Genomic DNA, 11,224 nt, shown 5'->3' with positions numbered 1-11,224 from the left:
GCTTCAGCTGCTTCCCCCGAAACTGGCATCAAACTTACTGCCTACTCCGCATTTTATTGTCCGTTGCCAGCCATTCTTTCGGCAAAACAATCATCGTAACCTCCACTTGGTGGAGTTTGTGGGGACGGTACGTAATAAGGAATGAATTCAAATGGCCTTTCGGCTCAAGACGTGGAAACTTTGAGCCACGATCACAACGTCAACGAACACACGAATCGCAAAAAAATCAGCGCTGACCTTATGCAACGTCAATAACAGATTTACCTTAGCATCACGAAAGTGAAGAAATATTCATGAAACAGAAGCGCATCTGCTTTCATACTTATAACCTTGTGCGCCAACAGACGTTTTTATTTTGCATATAAGCTTTATAAATATATATATATATATATAAATATATATATATATATATATATATATATATGGACACGGCGGCACCCGAAGCATGCAGAGCGCTAATCCCTTCTTGTATGTCGTACAGATCGGCACTGTCCTGCTGCTGATACCGGCGGGGCATGAAGAAGCGGGCAAACCGACGACAGCGTGGACAGCAAATCCAGGCAGTGATAAAGCCCGCCACGTGCAACACGCGCCGGTTGGTCTGGATGGTCGGACCAACGGGTCCAACTTGAAGGGCCGACCATCCAGACCAACCGGATACCAACCGACCATCCAGATACGCTGGGCCTGAGCACCGCCTTCAAGTCGAGAGCGTGCCAACTCCCGGACGGCCGCGTAGAAGACCTGCGCGCTGCTGCAGGTGCGCTCTATCAGGTTGCACAAAGGCTCCCAGTGGCAGGTTCCTTCGAGAGCCAGCCGTAGGACGCGGCTCTTCCCCAGCACGTTGGAGCCGCACTTGAACGGGCCTTCGCCAAATTCGACAGCCTGGTCCCACGGGGTGGTGTCGGACAGGTCGAACTGTGCAAGAAGGGCATTGCTATCAAGCGAGAGACTTGTGAAGTATAGTTCGGAGGACGAGACAACAACGCAAGGCGCAGACAGTGCAGTGCAAACCAAGCTTTGAGTGACAACCAGCCTGAAAAAAATGGGATACGGGATGCGCCCATTAAGAATCAACAACCAGAAGCATTGCGAATAAACTCCTGCTTGGAGATGCCACATTTATAGTGCACTTAAATATTACAAGTGATCTTGGAGGGCCCAGCTGTCACATGCTGTCTTGTGTTGCAGTATGCTGCCACCGCTTGGCATAGCGCTCCTATTTGTCACATACTAAGTGCGCTTCGCGGTTCTCCGTGTGACTTGGAAGCAGTGGATGCAGTCGTTTGGTAAGGGCAAAAGTTGGCAATAAGTATCAACAGGGGGCGTTACGGCACTGGCCGGCTATCTCACAGCAATGAGAGCTCACAAAGCAAGAATCGCAATCCGCTTTGGCTGCGGAGTGATCTCCACATGTTTGTGTGCATGGAAGACAGACGCGAAACGATTTGCAGATATCAGCACACGAAAACCTCGATGATGACGGATCTGACGCGGAACGTGCTTTTTGCCGACTTTCGTTTGTTCCACTTCTCAAGAGTAAGGCATGTTCTTATCCAAGGCTTTCCTTAGACACTTTTTGCCATCTTTTCAGCCACGATACCACAGAATACCTATAACGCATTTTTTTCTACAGTTTTTTAACCTGGCCCCGGCTTGTCGCAACTTCAAACGGACTGCGAATGGTTAGAAAAAAAAGATGCGGCGTGACGTTTTGGTGATGTCAACAAATTTGTCACGCGGGCGAAAGGGTTCGACCAGCAAAAAAAATGACCCCATATTTGCATGTTAATCAGCAAATGTCGTCGAAACACGATAGTCTTGCTTAGGAAGAGGGTGAACAAAACATTTGTTTGATGTTCTGCGCAAGAAAATTGGTGAATTGTATTCTGGAGGCGCTGCGTTTAAGTGCCTCGGGCGTGAGAAGAGGCGAATGTGCGCATCAAGTCACGACACACGTGAGACATGAGCGCTATCTGGCACTTATCCTGGAAAACGGGGTGCGCGCCGTGTGCGCCCGTCTCTGAGGTGATAAGGTGTAGAACGCAAGGCGACGGGTAGGTGCCACCACCGTGTCTTCTTAGCAAAGCGTTGGAAACACTTGCTGTTTCGAGCAAGCGTTGCATGGCCAGCGCAGTGTTATGAAGGCTACGATCCTTAAAGTTACTTACGTATGCCTTTTGTAGTAAAAAAAACAGCTACATAATATTGACGTGTCGTTATGGTGCCTCAGATATGCGCAATAATAGCTTTTTAACTGACAATTGCACAAGAATGAACGCTGAACCTTGATCAATATTGGTGGGCGCTGCGGATGGGGTCCGCCGTTTGGAGTATCGTTTAGTCACTTTTGTGCCGTTTAGGGTACCGTTAAGGGTGGACAAACAGACAAGTGAACAGATAGACCGACCAGAATTTTCGCGTCGAAGGTCCCCAAGAAAGACTATCGTCTTTAACACAGTCACTCTTCTGCAACTTTTGTGTGTAGCACGGTTCAGCTCAGCTATTACAGAGAGAGGGAAAGAGGGACGCCGAAAGGCAGAAAGAAAGGGCAGAGAAATAGTGTGGCAACAGGTTGTGCATGCTTCCGTAGGATGGAAGAACCGGAAAAACTCCGCACATTCCATCGCGGGCGCGTGCATGAATCACCTGCACTTCTCCCAGAGGCGTGCACGTCACCTACAGAAAGGAACCAATAGCGCTCGAGCACTCCTGACGCTGGCGTCTTCGTCCGACTCTTTCGTGCGATGCGCGGCGCCACCCGCACAACGGCCGCGACGGAGCAGCAGCAAGCTGTCACGAAGTGGCGCGCTGTTTACGAGGGAGGTAGCGTAACTCAATATGGTCCCTACGGCACCATATTCAGTTACTCTAGCGGGTGAATGGTGATAGTGGTTAGAAGAGGAAGAAGGCACCTAATTTCTGCGGCCCTGTAGGGGAGGACAGTGCAGCGCCTACGAGGGGGGAGGATTATCCACTATGCCGCTGACGCAAGCCCTCGGCCAGCGTGCGGTGACGTAAGCGGGTGCAAGGTTGTCGTCGTCTCATGGTCCAATAATAGCCCGTGCCTCCCGTTCACCTCGTGTATTGCGTGCCGTTTCAGGAATTTTATGACGCTACACAAATTACAAGAGCAAGAGCAGAAATGGCGTAGTGGCTAGAGCATCCGCCTCGCATGCAAAAGGTCCGTGGTTCAAATCCCGGTGCCGCGCAGTTCCCAACCGGATAAAAAAAATCCGCGTGGTGATAGAACTGCATTAAGATGCCTGGAGTGCGGCCTCACCGGTAAAAACACCACCGGGAACGCACTCCCTCACCAGAGAAGGATTGGCCACCGTGGTGCAGTATCTGGCCACTATCTCCCACATACAGACATCAAATAACCCATGGCCCTCAGTCCCCAGCAGCTGTGAACCAACTGACCACGGCGGCGGCCACATCTGCAACGCAGCAGAGGGTGCTAAGTAACTCTGGTTCCGGACAGGCCGCCATTGGAACCTGAACTTGGCAACGTTTAACGCTAGAACCTTATCTAGTGAGGGAAGTCTAGCTGTACTATTCGTGGAGCTAGAGGGCGTTAAATGAGCTATAATAGAACTGAGTCAGGTTAGGAGGACAGATGAGGCCTATACGGTGCTACAAAATAGGCACGTCTTTTGCTACAGGGGCTTGGCAGACAGAAGAGAACTGGGAGTGGGGCTCCTAATTCACAGAAACATAGCTGGCAACATAGAGGAATACTATAGCATTAATGAAAGGGTGGTAGGTATTGTAATTAAACTGAATAAAAGATACAAGATGAAGGTAGTACAGGCTTACGCGCCTACATCCAGCCATGATGATGCTTCAGTTGAAAGCTTCTAGGAAGACGTGGAATCGGCAATGAGTAAGGTAAAAACACAGTATACTATACTTATGGGAAACTTTAATGCAAAGGTAGGGAAGAAGCAGGCTGGAGACCAGGCAGTAGGAGATTATGGCATCGGTACTAGGAACGCCAGAGGAGAGCTACTAGTGGAATTTGCAGAACGCAATAATTTGCGGATTTTGAATACCTTCTATCGAAAACGAGGAAACCGCAAGTACACATGGAGGAGCCCTAATGGCGAAAATAACAACGAAATAGACTTTATAATGAGTGCACACCCGGGCATCGTGCAGGATGTGGAAGTGGTTGGCAAGGTACGATGCAGTGACCATAGAATGATACGGTCTCGAATTCGCCTAGACTTGAGAAAGGAACGGCAGAAAATGTTACGCAAGAAGCCAATCAATAAGCTAGCACTGAGAGGGAAAGTACAGGAATTCGGAGTCTCGCTTCAGAACAGGTACTCGGCTATTAGTGAGGAAACCAACCTTAGCGTAGATACAATGAATGATAATCTGACGAGTACCATTACGGAGTGTGCAGTGGAAGTTGGAGGCACGGTAGTTACACAGGACACTGGCAACCTTTCCCTGGAAACGAAGAATCTCATTAGGAAGCGTCAAATTATGAAGGTTTCAAGTACAACAGACAAAATAGAACTGGCAGAGCTTTCAAGTTGATTAATAGGCGTAAGGTATCTGATGTAAGAAGGTATAACATGGAGAGAATTGAACACGCTCTGGAAAACGGAGGAAGCGTCAGAGCAGTGAAGAGGAAACTTGGGATAGGCAAAAATTGGATGTATGCACTAAGGGACAAAGAAGGCAAATTAACTACCAATATGAATAGGATAGTTTAAATAGCGGAGGAGTTCTACAAAGATCTGTACAGTAGCCGGGACAACCACGACTTTAATACTGTAAGAACTAGCAGTAACCCAAATGACACCCCACCAGTAATGATAGAAGAAGTCAGAAAAGCTTTGGAGAGCATACGAAGAGGCAAAGCTGCTGCTTCGAGATAGGTAATAGTGCACTTCAAGTTGTAAAAGACTATGTCTACTTAGGGCAGGTAATAGCCGCGGAGCCTAACCACGAGAGTGAAGTAACTAGAAGAATCAGAATTGGGTGGAGCACATTTGGCAAGCTCTCTCAAATTATGACAGGTAGATTGCCATTATCCCTCAAGAGGAAGGTATATAACAGCTGTATCTTGCCGGTACTTAGATACGGAGCAGAAACCTGGAGACTTACAAAGAGGGTTCAGCTTAAATTGAGGACGACGTAGCGAGCAATGGAAAGAAAAATGGTAGGTGTAACCTTAAGAGACAAGAAGAGAGCAGGGTGGATTAGGAAACAAACGGGGGTGAAGGATATCATAGCTGAAATCAAGAAGAAGAAATGGACATGGGCCGGGCATGTAGCGCGTAGACAGGATAACCACTGGTCATTAAGGGTAACTAACTGGATTCCTAGAGAAGGCAAGTGGATTAGGAGGAGCAGAAGGATAAGTGGGCAGATGAGATTAAGAAGCTTGCGGGTATAAATTGGCAGCAGCATGCACAGGATCGGGTTAACTGGTGGAACATGGGAGAGGCCTTTGTCCTGCAGTGGACGTAGTCAGGCTGACGATGATGATGAAGTGCGCTTAAAGAAAAATGCACTTGGCGTAACGCAGGCAAGACCAGGGATAACAATAGAAGAGGCAGCAAACGCGAAATAGAGAGACAAAGAAAGAGAAAATATGAACAAAATAGAAATACCAAGAAACAAAGAAATAGATAAAGTGAGAGGAAGGAATATGATAGAATTGAGAAAAAACTGAAAAGGACAAACGAGAGAGGAGGAAAGCAGAAGAGAAACCAAAGAGAAACACAAATGGCTGGGCACTGCCGTCAGACTCAGCAGCGCTACGCCGAAGCTGCTTTAATATCTTCCAATTAAAATGGAAAAAATAGGGAAGCACAGCGCATTAGGAATCAACTGCTTTAGACACAGAGTGTCCAGCAATTTGTTTTTATCAGCCCCATCAGTGTATGTTACAGTGTACAATGATGGACAAAAACAGATACTTTCACGTCTATCTTATAATTCGCTATATTTCAAAGTACGTTCAGGTATGATAAGGTTTATTTCAGTTACAATCATACACCTTGAACTGGGACTCATTTCGCTGCTTTTACAGGGCTGGATATTCCGGAAGCCGCCCTATTTCGGTTTTCTTTGTTGCCCGCATTACTATCAGTGATAAATAAAAGTTGATTGATTTACTTATATATGTCGCTTTATGACGGCTGACTGAGACCCCAGCAGTGGTCTCACCCGTCATCTAACACTCTAACACTGTCAAAGGCGTTAGCATAGTGCGCTTAGCAGTTCCAGCTTACCATACGTCAAATAATATTACTATGCATTCCTGGTTGGCCGATTATTTAGTAAGCATGACCAGTATAGCCTCACATCGTGTAATCCATGCCGTATGCGCACATCAACCAACCTGCGTAGCTAAAACCAAGATTGCAATGAAACGTTAAAAGCTTGATATATATATATATATATATATATATATATATATATATATATATATATATATATATATATATATATATATATATATATATATATATATTTAGTACAAACAACAGCACTGCTAAAAGTACATGATATAGAAAGGTTGCATTTCATGTTCTCACGGCCGGGATCAACACGCTTATTGCAAGCAATCGCACAACGTTCACACCATTCTACACACATTGTAAATCGCATTGCAATATCGTGTCATCCCTAATTCACTTTAGGAAGACGTTCTATCAAAAGAGATATGAAAGCGCATCAAAGCGAATGCTTTATGTAACTTCGATGTACAATCAAACACAAACTTCCCAGACCATGCGAGCACACGCCAAGTACTGCATATGCTCCAACTCTATGCCAAACTGTTTGTCTGCGCCATCTACCAATGACCGTGGGGAAACGGCTGAAAAAGGTCTTCATTTTGTTCACTGATGTGTCAATTTTGTTCTACCGCGCATAACATTATCAGTTCCTTGTTCTCACGCGAAGCCCATAGCTGCGGCATGACCGTCGCACTGCTACCAAGGTATATGTAAAGTGGCAGCGTAGCTTCCATAGAAGCCCATCTATCCAGTCGTTATCAGCTCGTTGCCACCGTCGCCATCTATGTATAGTGGGGACCACCAACAGCTAACAAAAAATAAAATATGACGTCAAAACAGGAAGCGCTAGCAATGTCGTGCATTTGCCCTACTAGGCACGAAATCGAAAGTAAATTTTTTTAATTGCTGATATCTTACCTTGCCGTTATGAATACGCGACTTCATTGCGCCTATGGCTCACTAATTGCGTGCGAGAGAGAAAGACGATTAATATAAAGTATTGGGGAAGTTTTTTTTTTTCAAAATGGTGTACTTGCAATATACACCGAAAACTTCGCAATTGAAATTAGGACACAACTGATCACTACCACAATGGCATAAAAGGTCCGAAATTCACGTTGCCCAATCGTTGAAAACCACTGCATCTAGACAGCAACCTTGAGAATATCGCCTTGGCAACCGTAAATTACACCGTCTCGTTGCTTAGCTTGTCGCATTCACAGTCACCAAAGGTACAGGCAAGCCTGCCGCGTGCCCGCTATGGCATTCTACAGTCACAAGAACGGCTATCTACACATTCAATGAGCTAGTTCCGTGCAAAAGTGTCACGCTAGTTCACGGCACATAGGCAAATAATCTATGGAAGGCACGCACGAAACCACCATGCAAAACTGGGCGATGCGTCACTGACCCGGCAATGCACCAATCTGATTGCATATTGCCCGGATACGCCCCCTTTGGTATGACACTCGGCCAACAATTGATGTAATCAATTATACAGGTATCATTCATATAAGCTGTAAAATAAATTTATAGTTAACTTTCACAAATATAAGACTACCACAATTCCAAAATTAATTAATTTTCAATTTTGGTTACGTGGCCCCTCCTCACCTATAGTCGCACTTCAATCGATGGTGGGCGTTGATGCCTCCGGCAATACACTTTCGCACTTTTTGTTTTGAGTTTCGCGACCTACGTGATTTCACCATGCTTCTTGACAGCTGAATCAATTTACGTGTGGGGTTTAACGTCTCAAAACCACCATATGATCATGAGAGACGCCATAGTGGAGGGCTCTGAAATATACGACCACCTGGCATTGTTTAACGAGCACCCAAATCTGACCACACGGACCTACAACGTTTCCGCCTCCATCGTAAACGCAGCCACCGCCACCGAGATTCGATCCCGCGACCTGCGGGTCAGAAGCCGAGAACCTTAGCCACTAGAACACCGCGGTGAGGCGACAGCTGAATCGAAGCGGAGGGCTCTCAACAGTGTGCCGTTGGGTACATGTCATGTTGTTAGAATGACGACTGGTAAGTTATGCGACTATTTTCCCCGAGGGAAAATAGCCGGAGACGTCTCCGGCGTAGCGCTGTTGTCGGTCGCGCCGCCTACGTAGCCAAATGTCGCGAAGAGGCTATTGGCCACGCGCTCGAGTAGTTTGCAAACTTTCGTTGTCGAATGTACTCTCCGGAAAAGTGCACTTCATCCCTAACACTGACCTTGGGTATGTAGTCGCCCTTGCGGTGACAGTGGCTTTGGGCGTTCTTGCCGGCGCACAATTTGTAGAGCAGCGGTGTGTGTAAAAGGTGCAGAAATGCCGTCGTAGCCGTCGAGGACTTCTTGCAAAGGATGATACGACAGATGGTAGAGTATCGTACCTCCAGTCGGTACAGAGTGTAGATGGAGCCCTGCTTGTCCACAAAGTACAGGTTCAGAGCACTAATACAGTGCTAGAAGTGAACTTTCATTTGGGTGACCTGCATTGTAAGCACATGAACATTGAGAGCACATATATACGCTACAATGCGTAATGACTTCCTACATGACCGACTGATTCATGAAAGAAGTCGGGTGTCCATAGAAGAAAGATTTTTTTCGACCCAATTTTTTACGGTACGACAAAAAGCTCACTATTTGTAGTGTTTGAAGTTGAGGTAGTTAATAGCAAAAGCACGTAGTCATTTTAAAAGCAGTATTTTTCTGCCTGAAAGGCCCTAAACACACATGCACCGTCCCTCCAGCAACGCCGAGAATTGATAGCGTTGTCGCCAGCCTTTCTCGCGATTTGTAGACGCTGTCGTCGTTATGCTTTCATCGGAGATCCTATAACAATGCTTAACTTCTTGTACTTTAACCTTACATATATTTTTAATAACAATGTTTTAAAATGAGCTGATGTGGCATTATGCACCTTCCATGTATTAGCTCTGTGTGCACCGGCGCCCGACGATGCCTCTGCCTTATCATAAATGGTCTGTCCAGGCTTCATTGCTCGTTCGATACACGAGCCAAGCCAAGTCAGCAAAGCTCACTACGCACTTGAACGGCCGAGCTGAGTAGCAGTGCACGCATTTCTGAGACGAAGTGTACGTAGGAAGACTACGTCGCTCCAAAACCTATGCAACCGAGAAAGTGCGTGCACACTTGCATGAGCACGCTTAAATTTTGCTCAAGACGTGCTGACGAGCATGAGATTATTACGTCACGCGAAGACAGCGTCACTTTTATGCATACAATAACGCAGGCCTATATGTACATTTTATGTACATTCTTATTTTTATTGTGAGATACGGCGTAGTGGAGGGCTCCGGAAATTTGGACCTCCTGGGGTTCTTTAACGTGCACCTAAATCTGAGCACATAGGCCAATAACATTTCAACCTCCATCGGAAATGCAGCCGGCCGCTGCCGGGATTTGATCCCACGACCTGCTGGTCAGTACTCTGCGGTCAGCATCTTTTAATATAATAAAAGCAACATTATTTAAAATCTAACAAAAAACGTCGTTGACTGCGTACAGAGGTCATGAGGTCTCGTACATCGAGTCGTTCAAGGTTTGCCGCAAGAGGTGCCACAGATCATTTTCGCGACTTTGAATGAAGAAATAAAATAGAAATCCACCTCAAGGAAAAAAAACGGGGTTGCTTCGAGTCAATGAGACGCACAATCTATTCACCAGTGGAGTCAACTCATGTAATGTTGTGGGCAGTTCACCGTCCCTTTAATAGTCGACTGTCGTTGATTATCATTTATTAGTACTCGGTTAAGAAGGTTATATCCACTAAAGAAGGTTATATCGGTGGATTTTGCTGTTACCCACTGCGTGAGTATTATGAGTAATATTCATGTGAAAGCGATTGCTTTAGACAGGGGACACTGCTTGACATACAGATTCAAAGAGCAAGGCGACGTACTCGCCTCCCTAATGAGTGCGTCATTCGCGTAAGTTGCGTTTACCTTGAAACCTTCACTTGGACGAGCAGACATCGACGACTTGTGTGGCGGAAATAAATGAGTGCCCGAAGTGTTTTGAGGCAGTGAGGCATCAGACGGCGGCTCCGATCAGCTGCTAGAAGGCGACTGCTGGGAGCCAGGAGAAAGTGTGGCTGGGTCTGACGCTGAACTCGAAGTGCTGCCATCGCGATCCTCGGCCGTCTCACTGGGCGTCAACAGTGCGGTCCTTTGACCCTTGGGCTTCGCTTATTCAGCTTCGGCATCGGAAGCTGAATAACGGCAGGCTGAAGGCCCCGTCTAAACGGCTCAGGTGGTGGCTCCCGGACGGGAACCACCACCGGATTCCGCCAGCCCTGCCAAGCGGATGGCCTCCGTTGTCCCGTCCCATTGCTAGGCTGCGGTGGAGACGTGGAAGCTTGCGATGATGAAACTTCCCGAAGAAGAGACGAGGGTTTAAAACGCACTGCGGTCGTGTTCGCTTGGGTTGGCCAAGAGTCAGGTGTAGCTGACGCCATGGGTTGTTGCGCTTGAGATCCGCGAACTGTGGGCTCGGGGACCGGCAACCCCTCGGTGGGTTCCCTTTTTGTTGGCTGTGCAGGAGGTGCGCAAGAACTCGGTTCTTCGGTAGTCACGTTTGCAGGCGATTTCTCCTCAAGTGCCAACTCTCTCTTTGACCTCCCTGCTTCACGTGACATTCGGCAGCAAGGAGTGAGTGGATCTCCATAAGAGAACGCGCACCCAGACCTCGGGAATGGCTGGGGTTTCTTCCCCTTGCTGGACTTAGTTGATACGGGTGGTCCAAGTTTAAACTTCTTGGATGAAAAGGTCTTGGCACCCGGGAGAACTGTTCGTGCACTGTCTAAATGAGCGACAAAAGTATTATAGCCCAAGAGGCAGCCCAACGCGAAAGATTCCACGGGTACGTCTTCATGCTCCATGGTAACCAGGGCGTCGTACGGGCTGCATCTTTCTTCTAGCTCTTCTGATGTGAGCCAC

The sequence above is a fragment of the Rhipicephalus microplus genome, chromosome 8, assembly GCF_043290135.1.
Source record: "Rhipicephalus microplus isolate Deutch F79 chromosome 8, USDA_Rmic, whole genome shotgun sequence".
Taxonomy (NCBI): Eukaryota; Metazoa; Arthropoda; class Arachnida; order Ixodida; family Ixodidae; genus Rhipicephalus; species Rhipicephalus microplus.
This window is presented reverse-complemented; position numbering follows the sequence as displayed.